The following is an 18,765-nucleotide window of genomic DNA, read 5'->3' as shown; positions in this document are numbered from 1 at the left end:
CATTTCTTTTAGGTTGATGATATTAGAGATCTAGGTACTAAAGTAAGCTTAAGATAAGGATAAAGTAATGATAGATAGAAAGGAGAAAGAGAAAGAAGGGTGTCAATCCACCCGACCACCCCCGAGCGAAGGGATCGAGACGGACTCGAGCCTCGATCGGTGTCCCATACCACTACCGTGGCGTCGAGTCGTACCTGGTGCTGGCGCGCTTGCTACAAGAGTTGACCCACCACAAGAGCAGAGTCGCGATGTAGTCAAAAGATGATCAAATGAGGGTAGCTAGGCCTCTTATTTATAGCGATACCCAAGGCCCCCAGGCAAGTTCACACTTGACCTAATGGGTTGTCTCAAGCCCGAGGATTAAAAGTAATCCTCCCCTTCTTTACACTCTCGTTTAACCCTCACACTTATCCACGTGTATAGAATACTACGGTAAATTCTCCCCATGGGATATTATATGGTCATGCCCGTAACAGATGAGTTTTTGAAATTTCGACGGTGCCCTTTGATATTTGAAATTGTATTATGTACCCTTGTGTTTATGAAATTTTGTTTGCTACCCTCCAATTTTAAAATTTCATATATGCCCTTAAATCCTTTTTTCCCTTTATCTTTTCTGTTTTATTTTAGATCTTTTTCTTGTTTTCTTTTTCTCCTGTTGCGTTTCTTCACTTTGTCTTTTCTATCTTCCATCTGTTATCTTTCTCTCCTTTTTTTTTCCTACTTCGTCTTGTGTTTTCTTGCATCTTCTTTTGTTTCTTTCTCCTTCTTCTTCCCTTCTCTTTCTTTTGCCACCACCGTTGTTTCTGTTGTCTGTGGTCTCTATTTGGCATCAGTTGTTCGGCCGCCACTGTTTGGCCCTCATCCCATCGCTTTGCATTGTTTATCCTACCACCATTTGTTTTTGCACATCTGTCTTTGTCTCTTGCCCATCACTGTTTAGTCATCGTCGTCGTTGTCTCTGTCCATCAATGTCGATGACAGTTTTTGTCTGACTGGCTCTATTCTATCTCTATTGTCTCTGTTCGGCATTTCTGTCGTCCTTTGTTCATCCTGTCCGATGTTTAGTCGCTGCTCAGCCGCTTTAGCACCGTTGTTCAGCCAACATTAGTTGTCACTCTTCTTGGCCACTATCCTAGATGTTGAGAAGCATTGTGGGGTGGGGGGTGGTGCCTAGAATTGCTCCACCCCCCTCCCAAGGGGGGTTCAACGTAAGGGAGGGAGAGAAAAGGAAGAGAGAGAGAAAGGTTGAGAGAGAACTATTCCTTCTTCATTCATTCCCATAAGGGGTTAAATAGTTACAAAAGGGTAGATACATAGGGGTGCAAGCCCCCTTGGCCATTCACACTAATCACTCACTCACACCTCTTCTTATCTGTCCACATGCACACACGTGTGCATGTGTTGACATACGTATCTACTCACACTCACAATTACACTTACACATTTACACGTACACATCAACAACATTATAACATTCCACCCTCACTCATCACACTCGACTCTCCGTACATCTCGTATGGTAACACCAGAGAGGCATGGGAAGCTCACTTCCGACAGAAAAGCTCGATAAGATGCAGTAGTACTTGCTTGGGCACGGGACGGGTATTGGAGTTACGTTGAAGGAGCAAATGATGCAGCATTGGATGTGACACACAAGGACTTTTCAGCATGGGAGCAGGCAACAAGTAGAGTAATGTACTGCTTCGCGTCCAGTGTCAATGATAAACTACTTAGCTACATCTGGGATGCCAAAAGATGCGTGGGGGAATCTCAAATGGCTTTTTGCCACCAGCACAACGACCAAGAAGTTGTAGTTCAGGCAAGAGCTCAACAATGTATGGCAAAAAGGTCTATTTATGGCAAATTACACCTCCAAGATCAAGGAGATCTACGACTTCCTTGCCTCCATCAATGGGACTGTTGAGGAGGAGGAAATGGTGCAGGTCGATATCGAATACAAGTCTCTAATGTCTGTATTCACACTATCCCTTTGGAAAGTCTAGGTTTAGAAAATCTTTTTAAATATTTCAAAGGGCAGTTGCCCTAGCCCAATTAGTATATAATAGGCGTTGTAACCTAGCCCATAAGGTTGTTGCCATTGTTAGAGAGCAACCGACTCCATTGTATTGTAACGATTCTGAATAATAGTGTTACATTGTGTGCCTCTCTCTCTCTCTCTCTCTCTCTCGTAGATTCTTTGTTGTATCTTGCTTACACATGCTAACTCGGCGACCTTCATAATAAAATGTTGTTTATGTTTCCGCATTGATGGCCTTAGTTCCCCACATATCGTATCAAAGCAAAGGTTCTTCAACTCGCTGCCATCCGTCATAAGTCTTCAACAACATTCTTGCTTTGTCTTCATTGAAGAACCTGAGTTCAAGATCTCATCTTGAGAAGAGAAAGAAAACAGAAGACTTGCACTCTACCGAATTGAATCACTCTTAAGGTAAGCCAGTCGGCTGTACCTCACTTTTGTGATTGCAATTGCTTAGAGTGGAATCTCTATCAAATCGGTCTCGATCTTGCTTTACCAGGTTAGACACTATCTACTCATTTTTTGTAACCTCTCAAAGCAGATCCAACTCATTTTCGTGCTTCATTCGACTAGAAGACATTCGGGAGGACCAGTCAGCTCCGTCCCTCTCATTGTCATAGTCACTCAAAGCTAGATTGGCCTAGATAACTGACACAAAATCTGTGATCGACATCTTGAAATCGTGGTCGGAAACTAATTGATAGAGCCAATTGTCCAACTCGAGAAGCCGATTTGACTTGTGTTTGAATCTGACGAGAACAATATCGGGTCACTCCACCACAATTCATAGTAAATTCCGGACAGAGTTTAATAAATCCACATAGATGGCATCAACATCTGGCTCGTCAGAGGTGAGTCTAAGGAAGTTTGACGGATCAAACTTCAACTTCTGGAAGGAGCAGATGCAAGAATATCTAATAGTAAAGGGTCAGATAGTCTATTCAATCGGGAATGACAACCCTCTTGAAGGAATCAAGCTGAATGAGTGGATGAAACTTGATAGAAATGTCCAAGCCACCATTTAGATGTACTTGTTAGAGTCAGTGTACTCCACAATGCAATTGTGTTCGATAGCCTTTCAACTATGCAAGACATTGTCATACACTTATGAGAAGAAGCTTGCCGCCACAAAGATATATTTGATTCAACGCCTTTACAATCTTAGGATGAAAGAATCCAAACTCAGTCAAGGTAGACTTGAAGGAGTACGATTTCGGCTTAGGGGACGACAACTGAGGATGAACTAAGAGCAATGTTGCTCAAGAGTAGTCTCCCCCCTTCATGATAAACTTTCGTCACAACTTTGTGCAATGCTTCTACTGTAGCTGTGAAGTACTCCGAAGTTACGAGCACAATACTGACTGAAGTAGCTCAGAGGATATCTTTTGCAAAAGATTTGATAGATGAAGCTTAAGTAGCACAACGTTCGACCTACCAATCAAACAATCTGTTAAGAATCGACCGACCACAACTGGTTTCACATTCGTATTCGGGTGTGCAACGAATATGTATACACAGTACACAAACAGATAAACGAGGGAGCAGAAAAACAAAGAAAAATCAGAGACATAGAATTTAACGTGGAAAGCCCGAAAGGGAAAAAACCACGGGGGTCCACAAACCCCAAGAAACATATCACTATAATAGAGGAGAAGTACAAAATAAGAAACTCGGAGGAAATGACCTTGAGTTCTCCTCCACCTGACAGATGGCTATAGAGTTACAATTTCACTCTCTCACTGTCGCCCACAGTTACAGAGGAAACTACCTCATTCTAAATTTACAAAAAGGATCAACTACATTCTATAAAGTTTGCCGTATTGCTTATATACTATAACAACTTTCAAGCTATTTACAAATATAGCCCACAAGGGGCACATTCAGACTATTTACAAATATAGTCCCTCAAATCGGGAAATCGATTTTCGATTTCGGTTTTCAATCTCGGCCGAAATACTCATTCACTCCACCCGATTTGGTTTGTTCTCTTCCCATCCGGAGGGATCTGTCTCCCGATAAACTCCCCCTTCACTCCGGCATGGGGTACTTCACCAATCCGACCCTTTGTCGGCACTTGTTCTGCTTTTTGGGCGACGTCACCTTTGTTAGCATGTTCGACCTGTTGTCGTGGTATTCCGCATGGATGTGTCGTAACGGGGCGGGACCACGGGGGTCTCAGACCAAGGAGCTGATGAGAGCAGGAAGGTCTTTTGGATATATTCACCGGATCGGTTAATGGTCACGTTCCCGGTCTTGATCGGTTCCTAGACGCCCGACAGTGAGTGCGCAATATCTGAGATGTGTTTTGTTTCGGACCGGTCCGGACCGTTCATTGGATAATGGGCTCGGGACTCGGGTAAACGTGGGCAACAAACAGAGACAGAATGGAGATGCGTACACAACATAGAGAGAGCAATCAGATACAATGAAATGAAATAGATTATGCAAAGAGGAATACAACTGGAGCTGGTAGGTATCAGAGCTACGCGCTCTCGAAACACGCACACACACAAAAAGTCATGACGATGAACCTCTGGTCGGGTGCTCATGGGCTTCCTGCGTGAGCAGAGGCTTCACCTTCATCTCGGCATACGACTGCGGTTGTCTTGTTCGCTAAGGCTTGACCGTCCACCTGGTTCGTCAGGTCTTCTCTCGCAAGCACCAGGTACCGCATCTGTCCTACCCCGATCGACATCGACTTGAAGTGAATGGTTGGCGGGTAGGTCGGGTGTAGCTCGTCGCGGTGTTGGATACCAGATTGCATTTGATAGCTTTCACATGTTGTGACGAAGTGATGCATGTCACGATACATCCCCGACCAGCAATACCTTTCTTCAATTTCTCAAATGTGGCCCATGTTACCCGGTGTCCGGACCAGGGGCTTTCGTGAAATTCAAATAGGAGCACCGGTTACTCTTCTTTCTTTGTCCGGAAGCTGGAGGGGTGTTCCAGTCCGTCTCTTCGGGTGCTTCCATATCTTACCGTTCCGTTGGAAGAACCAGTACCCCCTTCTTCCGGATCCAGCTCGCTTCTTCGTTCGTCCATGCCCATCCGACCCCAACGTGCTTAGGAACTTACCAATCTGGAGACACTCCCTGTCGTAGTCGTTCTCGTCGAACTCGTCCAGGGCTGAAGTGCTCCGTTGGTCCGCCGACATTCGAGACGACTTGAAGAAGTCCAGGCCGACCTCTTCGTCTTCCGACACCATGTTGTCCTCGCTCTCGAACATATTGGCCATGGAATTGTCATTTCCAGAGATCTGCCATATCTTCGGATTCAGGGACTTGATGTACGTGATCTACCTGAGCATCGCTAGGTTCGGAGTTGCGCATCCCGAAACCATACCGAGAATCGGTAGGAAATCTGTCTCAATTATAACCTCCACCCCGATTAAATAGTGTTTAGCGGCCTTGACCACTGAATGGTGTTCTTGTTGACCGGCTGCAGATCCTGAATAAAGCGCAATGTGTCATTCTTCTTCGGCACCGTAAGCCACTGATTTGAGTACGGGGTGCTCGACGATTCGAGGATACCCATATGGACCTTCTCCTTGAGTAGCTCCATCAACTTCAAGATGTGAGCTCTCGGTACCAGAATCAGTTTGAGGTTCCACGGTGCATGCGGCACTGTGAAGATCACCATTGGCTCTACAATCGTCGGGTTGACGCAACCGATCTGCCCTAGTGAGAATGCAACGGCTTTCCCGTGCCTTTCGAGCATCCTTCGAAACCGGTTCCCCTCCGCGGGTAGTAGGAAGCCACCCCCACCGACCTTGAGCTTCTGCATTGTCTCGTCGGTGAACTAGTGTCCTATGCCGACCGGATCTCATAAACTTGGGTCGACAACTACCCCTTTCATTCTCTCCCAACTGTCCTCCGGCAAGGGAGCTGTGACTGGCCTCACCTTCCGGTCCATAGTCTTGTACATGGTGTCTACTCGGGTGGTATGATCCAACCCGATCATCTTCTTGAATTTCGCGATGACTTCGTACATCTCGATGGAATTCATCGGAATGACTTGGTCTTCACTATGATCCTCCTTGACTACCCTCTTGATTTCCCCGAGGGTGTCATCGAATAAAACCGCCTCGACGGCGCTGCTAATCGAGTCGTCAGGGTCCAAGGCTCTGCATGCCTTCAGATGCCTTTCAACTTGCTTTTTCTCCCGGCCTCCGATACCGGCTATAGTACAACCTCTATTTCCGGAGAGCCATAATTTCCTACTTATCATACATGTGTGGGGCTACTTATGGTACACGCCTTGATAGTCCTCTCTAAAAGTCCGCTTGGCTCTCGCCGCTGAGAGAATCTTAGTTTCGTTCATGATTCAGCCTTACCGTTAAGAACTGGACAAAGTGCTTACAGTCTTGACTTTTTACCCTTGTGTACACCAAACCGTTGTCCAACACCTTCTTTTCTGTACGAGCCGCCATAACGTAAGGTTCTCCGAGAATCAGCGGGTGGGAGGATGTCTCCTGCACGAAGAAATGCTGGTCTATTTCGACATCGCCCACCATTACTTGGACAAGCCCCGTGAAGCTCTTCGGTAGTGTGGGTCGATGCGTGTATCTTATAGAAGTCCATCGACATGAGATTGATTTCCGATCCATGGTCGATCAATGCCACCACCGGCTCCTTCACCTCCCCGATCCGGACCGTGGTCTCCGTCGTCTCACTGGCCCAGTGTGGGTTCATATAGTGGCTATCCAGAAACTCTTCTTCCGTCGCCACCTCTTTGATGTGGGCCGCCCTTATTTCAACCGGCTTCTCCGGCTCTAGCTCCACTGAGAGCCGATTCCTTTTTACTAGGTCCATGATGGAATCATGGAATTCCCTCTTTGCTATCCCTAGCACCTCCCTCAGGGTGAGATCCACCTGACTGTCGAGGAGTTGTTCCTCCAAGACCTTCTACAGGTCCATTGCTCTCTCTATCTCCGAGCTCAACCGAAATCCCGGCAACTTCGTCTTCTCCTATGAGCCGGCTTGGCCTCCGTCATTCCTTTTCAGCCCACTCCAGGTCTCATACCGGTTTGAGGGTCCAGCCCCTTCGGCCTTCCTGGCCCGCATCTCTTCAACCAGACCCTCGTAGTTCTGGCACGCAGCTTCCATGAAGCCGGTTTTCTCTTCTACTGGATCGTTTTATCCGGTGCCATCATGGACCCACTTTTCAGCGTGGTTCGCCTCTTCCTTCCTCAGCCTCACACCAGACAGACCCTCTAGCACAAGTGACCAGAGTCCGGTATTGCTTCTAGATCCTATGCCCTTTTCTCCGTCCACACGGATCCCTGCAAACACTGAATAGTGAATGACCCCGGCTTCCCGGTCCGCGACTTCCTCCATTATCCTCTTCATCCCACCCCAGCTGGTATTTACCTCCAGGGCTCTTCGCGTATCACTGGCATGCACCCAACCGTTCAAAAGGTACACCACATTACTCTTAAGTGCCTCAGGGAAATCGGCATAGTCCCTCCGGACGTGGTCGACAACGTCCCACCACATACACCTTAGTTGAACGGCGACCTTTGCTCGTGCGACTGACTCCCGCCGTCCCTCTAAGCCTAATCTGGAGATCGCGCACCATCTTGGTCAGCTCCTCAAAAGCTGCACACTCAGATGTTTCAGCGACCACATTGGCCGACTCAAGCCACCATCTCGTTTCGTCCGTTCTTATAGGAACCGGTTCCTCCAGCTTCCTCCTGACACCAAGGCCGGTCGTCGATGACCCTGTATCGTTCCAATCACACTGTTTGTCGAAACGACTGCAAACTCTTTTAACCATTGCCTAGTTGGCCGTGAGATCCTCATTCATCTCCAAGAGGACACCCACCTTCTCGCGGTCGACTTGGGAACGTCGCACCACATACACCTCTGGTCGAACGACGGCCTCCGGTCGTATGACTGACTCCCGCCGTCCCTCTCAGCCTAATCTGGAGATCGCGCACCATCTTGGTAAGCTCCTCAAGAGCTGTACACCCAGATGGTTCGACGACCACATTGGCCGACTCAAGCCACCATCTCGTTTCGTCTGTTCTTATCGGAACGGGTTCCTCCAGCTTCCTCCCGGCACCCGGGCCGGTCGTCGAAGACCCTGTATCATTCCAATCACGTCGTTTGTCGAAACGCTGCAAAGTCTTTTAACCATTTCCTAGTTGGCCGTGAAACCCTCATTCGGCTCCAAGAGGACACCCACCTTCTCGCAGTCGAGCAAGTCGACCGACCTCACAAACAACATGACCTTGCTCGTATCAAGCACAGTCCGGTCTAGTGTCAAGAGTCGCGCGAACCGCTTCCCAGACTCCTGAAGCAGCGCCGACATATTCCGTTCCTCGTTGGGGCTCTCCCGGGCCGGTCGTTGACGACCCTCTATCGTTCCAATCACGCCATTTGTCGAAAAGGCTACAAACTCTTTTAACCATTGCCTAGTTGGTCATAAGACCCTCATCCGTCTGCAAGAGGACACCCACCTTCTCGTGGTCGAGCAAGTCGACTGTTACCGATTAGGAACACGGTCTACAGTCATTCCTTCAACCTAGACCTCAAGGTGACTGCGTTGCAAAGAATGGTATCGTCGTACCGTAATACGTAACAGGGCACTTCCCCGTATCCTCGTAGCGTATAAGGGAGATGGCTACAACCGAACTCCTTAGACAGTGCCCTAGTACCCGCACTTATGCCTACGCCCTTACGATTACAATACACCACAGAGAATCAAAGAACATAGTAGATCAACCACAGATATGCACAGAAATAAGAGAAGATAGTACTCTATTACAATAACTCTCTATGCACCAAAATTGCATGCTACCTCTTAAAGAGGTTTTCTGCCCTTTATATAAACAGGGTCTTTTAGCTGTTCACGCTTCCCCCATGAACCGTTACATACGTTTCTTACGCTTTTACTATATTACAATACTTCTTCGCTTCTGTCCGTCGCTTCCTATTCCGGCCAACAACACCTGGCACGCCTGTGGGATAGTGCCATGGCACGTCAGAACCAGTCCTTTAATCTTCCTCCAAAATGGCCCGGATGTTTGGTTCCGCCCAGATGTCCTGGTCCGGGGACGATGTAGTGTCCATAGGCGCGTTGTTGCACGGTTCCATGTCTTGTACGTGCTCGGTGGGGCTTTCCGTGGTGTTAAGGTCTCCCTGTGTGGGCGGTCCGGGCTCTGCTGGCTCCTCTCGTTCTACTGGGCTCGCGGGAGGTTGAGGCTCTATCCTGTCTGTAACTTCCTCCGTGTTGTCGGCCATAGTCGTATGCTCCGGTGAATGGGGCTGAGGTTCATCCTGTTCGGCGGTCTCACCTTCTAGTATCGCGGGTGGTTCCGCTTATTGTTCCGTGCTGCCTATGGTAGTGGTTGATTCCAGTGACGTGGGCTGAGGTTCCTCTCGTTCGGCAGTATCCTTCATTTGTATCGCGATGGATTCCTCGTTTGGTCGCGTGCTGCCGGCTTGCATGATTTGGTGAAACATGTCCTTTTGACTTTCGCCAAAATCGTCTAGTAGTTGCGCGAGTTCCTCGGAGTGTTGGTTTGCTAGCGTGCGATAATCTTGTGCTAGGTCCTCGCGTACTGCCGCAATGCTTTCCTCATTGAGTTTGTAGAAACCTCGGCCGTCTTTTCTTTGGTTCTCCTAGTCCGCCCGGTAAGTATGCAACTCCACCGCTTGTGCAGCCCACGCCATCCAGACTTTGTCTAGCGCCACTTGTAATTGCGCCGTAAACCTCTCCTAATTTATTTGAAGAAGTATGCGCACGTGGTTGGTTATTGCTTGGTAGCGGTTGCGTGCTTCTTCCACGGTTTTCTTGAGGTTTTCGATTTCCTATTTACTAACCGTCGCCGCTTCCTCATAATTGCTCCTCATTCTTGCCCATAGCTGAGATTCCTTCGAATGTAATTCCTCCAACTTTCCCATTTCATTTCTCAGGAGGATTTCGAGTTGATGCCTCCTCTCCTGTTCATGTACAAGCTATTCGTCGAACCATGCTTCCTTCTTTTCCAATAATGCCCGGACTCCCGTGATCACCATTTCCGATTTTTGCGCTTCCTCCCATAGTTTGGAGTTTTCTTCTTTCGTGCGGGTGTGTTGTGCTATCTCCGCTACGAGTTTCTCTTCAAGGGTCTTCACTGCCTTTCGGCCGTTGGCCCGGATGTCCTTTTCTCTGTCAGAGGATTGGTGAAGTTTGGAGCGGAGGCAGTCAATCTCCGATTCCTCCAGCTGCACGATCCTCTTTTCTTTTGAGGCAATGACGATCTGTGCTTCAATCTCCTCTCTTAGGGACTGGGCCTCGGCGGCGTTGTCTGTGGTCGAGATGCCTGATGATCCGTAGTCGCGTTACGTTCCAACTCTGCGATGCGTTCGTTGGCCTTCTGTAGCTCAGCTTGGCTCCATTTAACCGTTTTCCAGACATTTTTATTTTTCATCGTTGTATCCTTGGCGCCAAGACCGACCTTTGCCAGTTCCCTATGAACCTCGATGAGGGTCGCGTTTAATGGGGGTAGTTCAATTCCCATTCGGTGTATCCCGACATTCCGCTGTCTGCCTAGTCTGGCTAGCAGCCCCTTATCATCGCTTTCTGTTGTTTGTGGTAGCGCGCGCTTAATCATTTGTTGCTCTGCATGCTCCTCATCCATTCGTTGTGAGACTTTTATTTGTTGCGTTGCCAAAAATTCCATGAGTTCGTAAGTAGTGCCAAACTGTAATAGTGTGCCGAACTCGTGGGATGTGCCCGGAATGTCCATATACTTCATGACCTCGCTTTCTGCCGTAAATACGCCTTTCCCCCGCTAAGACTGGGCCGTAATGATCGGCCATGGTTCTCAGATTATTTCGAAAGTGGTGTTGGGCTCCGTAGCTACGACGATCGTCTCTATGGTCGCGAGTATGTCTTTAACGAGGCTACGCCCATCTTTCCTGTTCAGCCTCCGCCGTTTCGGCCTCGGGCTTTCCTGACGTTGCTGCGGTGCTTCTTCACTGCGCTCCGGCCGTTCTTCATGTGTTGTCTGCGTGCTGGGTTGAGCCGATTGGGGTTCATCTTCCCATTCTGTGCTGGCCAATTCCGCTAACCTCCGTTTTGCGGAACGTAGTGGTGGCATGGGCTTGCTGGGCTGTGGTGCGGGCAAACCCCGGGGTGGAAATAGTATTGTCTGATACTGTTGTATGATTGGCCTTAGCTTTTTTCCTCCTTGATATGCGTGCAAGCCTTCCTATAACGCTGGTCCCGTAATGACCCCCCAATCGACCGCATGCCCTTCGAAGGGATCAATGATGATGCCCGCCTTCTGTTTTGGTATCCCATAGGCATTTATATGCACGCATCCGACTTCCAACAAGAACTTGGCTATTTCGCAGAAGAAGGGATCGGGGATTTCCTTCCTCCTGTATGCCTTGGCGGACGCCGAATATGCCTCGAAATATCTCTGCAAGGTTTCCGCAGGAGGAATGTCAAAATGTCTTTCTCCGAGCGATGACCGGTTAAGTTTCTTCCGAATGGATGAGTTGGTGATCGTGTCTATATTGAGTTTCTTGGCGATGTCCAGGGCTTCAGGATGAGCAGGTGCCTCAGCGACTTTGATGTATCCATCCAGACGCTTCTCGACGAGCCATCTACGCAAGGCGGCAGAAATAGGGATCGACATCGTAGGAGGGTGAGACTCGTGGACAGTGGGTGAGGTACGCTGGCTATGGCGAACTTGGGCTCTGTGGTAGGATGGAGAGGAAGGGGTGTGAGGGGAGCGATGAGAGCAATGAGAGCTATGGGAGTTAGAATGTTGGTTTTTGTAATGTGCAGAAAACCTTCTATTTTCTTCTTTTTGTGGCCTAGGGTTCATTGGTCTGTGAGCCGTCGTGGTGCCGCGTGTTCTTGCTCTAGAAGTTTGTGCATGCATCAAGTCCTTTTAATAGCATCGTTATCTTCTCTCCCTCTCTCTCTTACAATATAATTTTTACACTATAGTACAAGTAGGGCCCTATACTTTCTCTGCGGATTTGCCGGCTTTGTCCCGTCCGACGGGGAACGGGTTAAGTGGCGTAGGCCCGAGGTAGGGTTTTAAGCGAAACCCATTCACCTTTTGTCGGAGCACCTCTCCAGCCAAGGTGCCAAGTTGAAATTGCCGTTTTCCACTCCAACTATCCAGTACGGGCCTGTCCAACGGAATCTTAATTTTCCTGGCATTTGCCCCATGCGTGTTTGAAAAACTAATACCGCCTTCCCGACCGTAAAATCCTTTTCACGCGCATGCCGATGTCGGTCCACGAATGCTTTGCGCCGCCGCTGCTCTTGTTCCAATATGGCCATACTACATACCCGGGTTTCGCCTAGTTCTAAGAAATGTTGTAGTCGTATTTGTTTGGATTTGCCTTATGGCAACCGTTCTGGTACTTGAATCTGCAGACTAGGTACCTGGAATTCGACGGGCATTACGGCCTCAAGCCCAAATGCTAGCCTGAAAGGCGTGGATTGTATCGTGGTCTTATAGCTGGTTCGATATGCCCATAATGCGCTATGCAATTTGGTATCCCAATCTATTCTGTTCTCATTGACTATCTTTTTGAGGATAGTTTGTAATGTTTTGTTCGTGGATTCAGCCAAGCCATTTGCCTGTGAGTAATACGGCATACTCTTTTTGTGAACCATAGCGTAGTGTTGGGTCAGTTTGTTGATGACCGTATTTAGAAAGTGACTCCCTTGGTCACTAATGAGCTCGATAGGGCAGCCAAAACGACACTAGATATGTTCGTAAAGGAATTTCGCCATGACTGCCGCGGTATTTTTACATAGTGGCTTCGCTTCTACCCACTTGGTGCAGTAATCCGTAGCCACTAGGATATACTTATTGCATGTTCGAGCAGCCGCCGGGGTAAAGGGTCCCACAAAATCCAGCCCCCACTTTTGGAAAGGATCCAACGGCAACACCGGTTGATGTGGCATTCTCGCAACTTCCGTGGGCTAGCCCATCCATTTGCATAAGTCACATTGTTTGCAATATTCATACGCATCCTTTTGCGTACTTGGCCACCATAGTTCAGCTTGCCAGATTTTCCAGGCCATAACATCGCCCGCGTAATGTCCTCCCGCCGCACCACAGTGGGCTTCGTGTAAAACCACTGCCTTCTCATCCTACCATATTCCGCACCTCCAGATGCTGTAACTACCTTTGTGATATAGGAAGTCTTCGACTAAACAGAAATTACGACTCCGTACAACTAGCCATTTTTTCTCGTCCATCCTTAATTGGGGTGGTGGTAACCCCGACCAATCATTTCCATCAACCACCGATCTGGAAAAGTCTTTTTTGTCTTCTAAAGTTGCTATACGTAGAATGTCCGCATCCGGAAAGTCGTCGTCATCTTTTTGCGCCATTTCTCCATTATCTAGTATGCTCAAGAAATCCGCCACCACGTGTTGCGTGCCCGGTCGGTGCTGAATTACAAAGTCGAATTCTTGGATCAACAGCATCCATCTAGCCAATTTTCCCATTAGTGCCTATTTGCCCACCAGATATAGTAACACCGTATGATCCACGTGAAATGTGAATTTTTGACCTAGCAGATAATGCCGGAATTTATTGATGTTGTATATCATCCCCAACGCTTCACGTTCTGTTGTGGAATAGTTACGCTCAACCGTTGATAGTTGCCGACTAGCGTAGTACACTGGTCGATACCAATTCGGCTCCGTGAGCTGCATCAACGCACTACCTATTGCTATATCCGAGGCATCGACAAATACGTGAAATGGTTTCACCCAAACTGGTGGCTGTACGACTGGTGCATGTGTTAGCATTATTTTGAGTGCATCATACACCTTCTCTTCCATTGGTGTCCATTTAAAAGGGGTACGGTGAACGACGACATGTAATGGTGTGGCGAAATCTGCCAAATAGCGTATCATCCGGCTGTGCCATCGTATTTGTCCCAAAAACTGGTTGAGTGCTTTCGCGTTTGTCGGTGTTTTTTCATGAGTAATCATGGAGATTTTGTTCGGATTGATCGCTATCCCCTCCTTACTGACTAGGTGGCTGAGGAGGACCCCGCTAGTGACGCCAAAGTCGCATTTGGCGGGATTCAAGCTTAAGTGTGCAGTTCGGCAACGCTCCAAGCAAAGCTGTAGATGCGTAAAATGTTCGGTTGCTGTCCCATATACGGCAAAATCGTCTAAAAAGACCTGCATGAAGGCAGGTATATATTCCCCAAAAAACTCCGTGATTGTTTGTTGAAATGTAGCCGGCGCCGTCTTTAGGCCGAACATCATGATGATTGGGACATAGACTCCCCAGTCCGTGACAAACGCCGTCTTCTCTTGGTCGTCGGGGTGCATGCGTACTTGATTGTACCCACTGAAGCCATCTAGAAAGCTGTACATGTCATGCCCTATGACGACATCTAGTACGTTGTTGGTGAAAGGTAAAGCGAATGTGTCCGTAATGGTTACGGCGTTCAATTTCCGGTAGTCCACGCACACCCGTATTTTGCCATTTTTCTTTGGTACGACTACTATCGGACTTAGCCATGTAGCTTGTTTGACTGGTCAAATGAATCCGGCCTTGAGGAGTTTGTCAATTTTCATTTTTATGCGCGCCGCGTAATTTGGATTCATGCAGTATCGACGCTGTTGGACCGGTTTCGCATTGGTCGCTAAATTGATCTTATGTTGATAGAACTTCGGATCTAATCCCTTTATGTCCTCTTGGGACCAAGCGAACACATCTTTATACTTCTTGAGTAGTGATATCATCGCCTCTCTCTGATCCGTCAGTAGTTCTTTTGCGATGGAGAGGAATTGGGGTTCTGACGTCGTACCTACGTTTACTTCTTCTAGGGCTGAGGCAGCGACTCGTCATGAAATTTCCATTTCCCTCTCGAACGCCGCCCGTGCTCTGCTTAATTCTAATATTGACTCCGGGTCTTGTTCGTACGCCTTGTCGTGGAGCGTAGTGGGTGTGGCGTACTCCACCGTGGTTTCTATGATGGCGATTTTGAATAGCGGAATGATTCGGGGGTGCCAACATATTTATATCTTCCGCGTATAATGGTGTTATGCCCTTGGGTTGTATCTCCATTTCCTCCATGGGTACGTGAACTTGGTGCGTCCGCGTCGAAAATTAATGCATTTATGTTGCCAGCTCTGTTTGATATTCGCTGAACGAAGCCAAGGTCTGCCAAGCAGCATAGGATATGCTCCTGGGGCGTCGAGGGCGAGGACTACCGCCGAGACGTCGAAGCGATGTCCGCCAATCATAACGCCTAATTTTCGTATTAAGCCTAAAGGCCTTACTGAGCGGGTATCCGCCATGTGAAGCCAAAACAGGCAAGCTTGCCATTCTGAAATACCCAATTGTTCGCATGTCTTCCCAATCGGTTACGCATCCTGTGATTTCCTGACCATGTAATATCAACTTAATAGCCGGATTGTGGTGATCCACCACCGTTGGTCCGGCGCGGGTGTCCGTAAAGTTGGCGGAGACGCTTACCTTAGGTCTGCCCGTTATGCGATCCTCTACGGCCTGGCGGAACCGTGGGACTAGTTGAAGTAGCTTCTCCATGGTTAGTGTTATCTTGCAGCCTGCCAGTGCTTGCCATATGGAATCTGGAGATATTACATCTTCCTCCAATGGCCCCACATTGTTCGCGGACTCCTACCGCATGCATTCCGTATTTGCCGTGTTCGCTTTTTCGACCCATGCTTGGGCCGTCTGACATATCTCATCTTGCGCGGCCCAATCAACATTTTTAGTTTTCTGTCTTGTCGTAACTTACTGAACTTCTGCCATAATCGTGTTGACTGCGGGCCCCTTGCCCTTGCATAGTGGACATTGCATGGCGTAATGTCCGGGTTGTTGGCAAACGAAACAATGGACGCTGGATTCGCTTTTCTCGGCAGTTGGTGGCATGTTCCTATCCCCATGTGTGACTTGCTCCTCCCGGTCTTGGTTCATTCTTCTAAGCGTACGCAGTGGTTATTGTTGGCCCTAGCACAGCTCTTGGTGCCGGTCATCATCCGAACTTTCGGCGTACCGCCGTTGGTCCCGATGCTAACAATGTTTCCCACGAGGCCCATTGAAGCCGCCACATTTGTTCGTCGGGCATTTGTAGCATCGGCCTCACTTATTATATTTGTGGTTGCCCCGGTAGTCTTCGCCCTCCAGATCTTCTTCCTCGTAATCGTTGTTATTCCGGAGATTCCGGTAGTGCCGGACATCGTGTGGGTTCCAATCCGTATACCGGGGTCTTTCTTCTTGGCGCCTTTGCTCATTACGACGCGGTGGTCACTGTGTTTCCACGCTTTGTATTGTGGGCGTGGGTCTGTTCAACATGTTGTACTCACACTACTCGACCGTGTGTGCTTTCGAGTGACAGTTTAGGGGGTGGATTGGCATGTTGGATTCCACTACGGAATGCCCAAAGTTGAGGTAAATCGTGCAGTGGATTGCCTGGCGAAAATGTCGTTCCTCGTCTTCAGGTAATGCTTGTTGTAAGGAGGACATGGAAAACCTTTCCTCTTCTTCGTCCAGCTCGAGCTGTAGTGCTCGTTCTATGACCATATCAGTTGTTTCTCCTTTCACGCTATTGTTGTTTAGAGTCGTCCGTATCGGTCATCGTAAAGCTGGTAGAAATGTCTCCCGAGACTCGTCCTCTGTCGGGCCCTATTCTAATTTCCGCCACAGATTTTGGAAGCGTAAACTGAAGTCCGCTACAGTCTCGGCCGGCAACTGTTTGATTGTATAGAACTGCCCGAGGATTTCACGTTGCGGCACCCTCTGATGAAAGAAACGCAGAAAGGCCGACTACAGCTAGTCGAAGGTCGTGATTGCTAGCAGATCCATCTGCGAATGCCAAAACGCCGCTCTCCCATCCAGAGTTAATCCGAACTCTGTCATTTTGGACTGGTGCGCTACCTCTTCGAGAAGTCTTTGCGCCATGTGATTTGCATTCTAGACATCCAGGAACAGGCGAATGTGGGTTGTGGCGTCTGTTTCGCCGTTGAAGCGGGGATAAGAGAAGGCCATGTTGGACGCCAAGGGGGGCAGGGAAAGACCACAGTGCTTATGTGGTGAGCAAACTTCCTGCTTGTCGCCGGGGTATTTGGTGAGCGGGAAATCTACTTTGTGGTCCTGGCAGATATCACTGAGGTCACTGAGGCGAGGTTTTTGCCTTGCGCGTTCCTCTGCTTGGCGTGTGATGGACCTTGTGATTGGTCAGTCTTGTCGTGTTGGTTCTCTGGGACGTCTACGGCTAAACATCCATTCATCGTTGTTCGTCTGTGAGAAGACACAGATCACCAAGTGTGCCAAAAGTGTTACTGATTAGGAACACGGTCTACGGTTAGTCCTTCGACCTAGATCTCAAGGTGACTGCGTTGCAAAGAATGGTACCATCATACCGTAATACGTAACGAGGCACTTCCTCGTATCCTCGTAATGTATAAGGGAGATGGCTACAACCGAACTCCTTAGACAGTGCCCTAGTACCCGCACTTATGCCTACGCCCTTACAATTACAATATGCCACAGAGAATCAAAGAACACAATAGATCAACCACAGATATGCACAGAAATCAGAGAAGATAGTACTCTATTACAATAACACTCTATGCACCAAAAGTACACGCTACCTCTTAAAGAGGTTTTCTGCCCTTTATATAAACAGGGTCTTTTAGCCGTTCACGCTTCCCCCGTGAGCTGTTACATATGTTTCTTACGCTTTTACTATATTATAATACTTCTTCGCTTCTGTCCGTCGGTTACTATTCCGGCGGACAACATCAACCCACCTCACAAACAATAGGACCTTGCTCATATTGAGCACGGTCTGGTCTAGCGTCACGAGTCGTGTGAACCGCTTCTCGGACTCCTGAAGTAGCGCTACCGTATTCGGTCCCTCGTTGGGGTTCTCTCGGGCTGATCGTCAACGACCCTGTATCGTTCCAATCACGCCGTTTTTCGAAATGGCTACAAACTCTTTTAACCATTGTGTAGTTGGTCGTGAGACCCTCATCCGTCTCCAAGAGGACACCCACCTTCTCGCGGTCGAACATGTCGACTGACTTCACAAAGAACGGGACCTTGCTCGTATCGAGCACGGTCCGGTCTAGTGTCAAGAGTCACGTGAACCGCTTCTTAGATTCCTGAAGCAGCGCCGACGTATTTCGTCCCTTGTTGGGGCTCTCGAACCAATCCATAAATTCCTTCTTTGAGAGCCGGAGAAAGTCGTCGAATCCGTAAGTTATGATGAGCCGCTCCTTGAATTCTGCCCAATTACGACAGTCCGCTTGCACCTTGTCATGATATGGCAAGACTCGAACCTGTGACCTTATGTTACATGGGTCACGCTCTTGACCATTAAACTATATGTTATAATATGAAGAATATTATTTTCATTTAAGTTTTACTATAGAAAATTGATGTATATTCCAAATTTCTCTAGAACATTCTAGAAACTTTAGGAGTACTCCTAAGAGCACTATAAAAGGAGGCACAAGCCATTATTTCGAACCAAATCGGTTCAACGCCAATCTTAAGCCTCTTAGCTACTATTGTTACATATTCTCTTAACATAATATATATCTTTTATTATCATCATTCTCTCTCTCTCTCTCACTCACTCACTCTTTCCTTCTCTCGAGAGTTCTACACCTCCCTTAGTACTGAAAAAGATTATGTGCGGAAGTAATAGAAAACTGAACATAGAAAATACGCAGGTTTAATGGAGAGTTTGAATATACACAAT

This window comes from Azolla caroliniana, unplaced genomic scaffold (assembly GCF_043228905.1).
Source record: "Azolla caroliniana isolate FFs.n. ecotype wild unplaced genomic scaffold, voAzoCaro1.0.p SCAF_7, whole genome shotgun sequence".
Taxonomy (NCBI): Eukaryota; Viridiplantae; Streptophyta; class Polypodiopsida; order Salviniales; family Salviniaceae; genus Azolla; species Azolla caroliniana.
The sequence above is the reverse complement of the archived record's forward strand: the minus strand, read 5'-3'. Positions refer to the sequence as shown.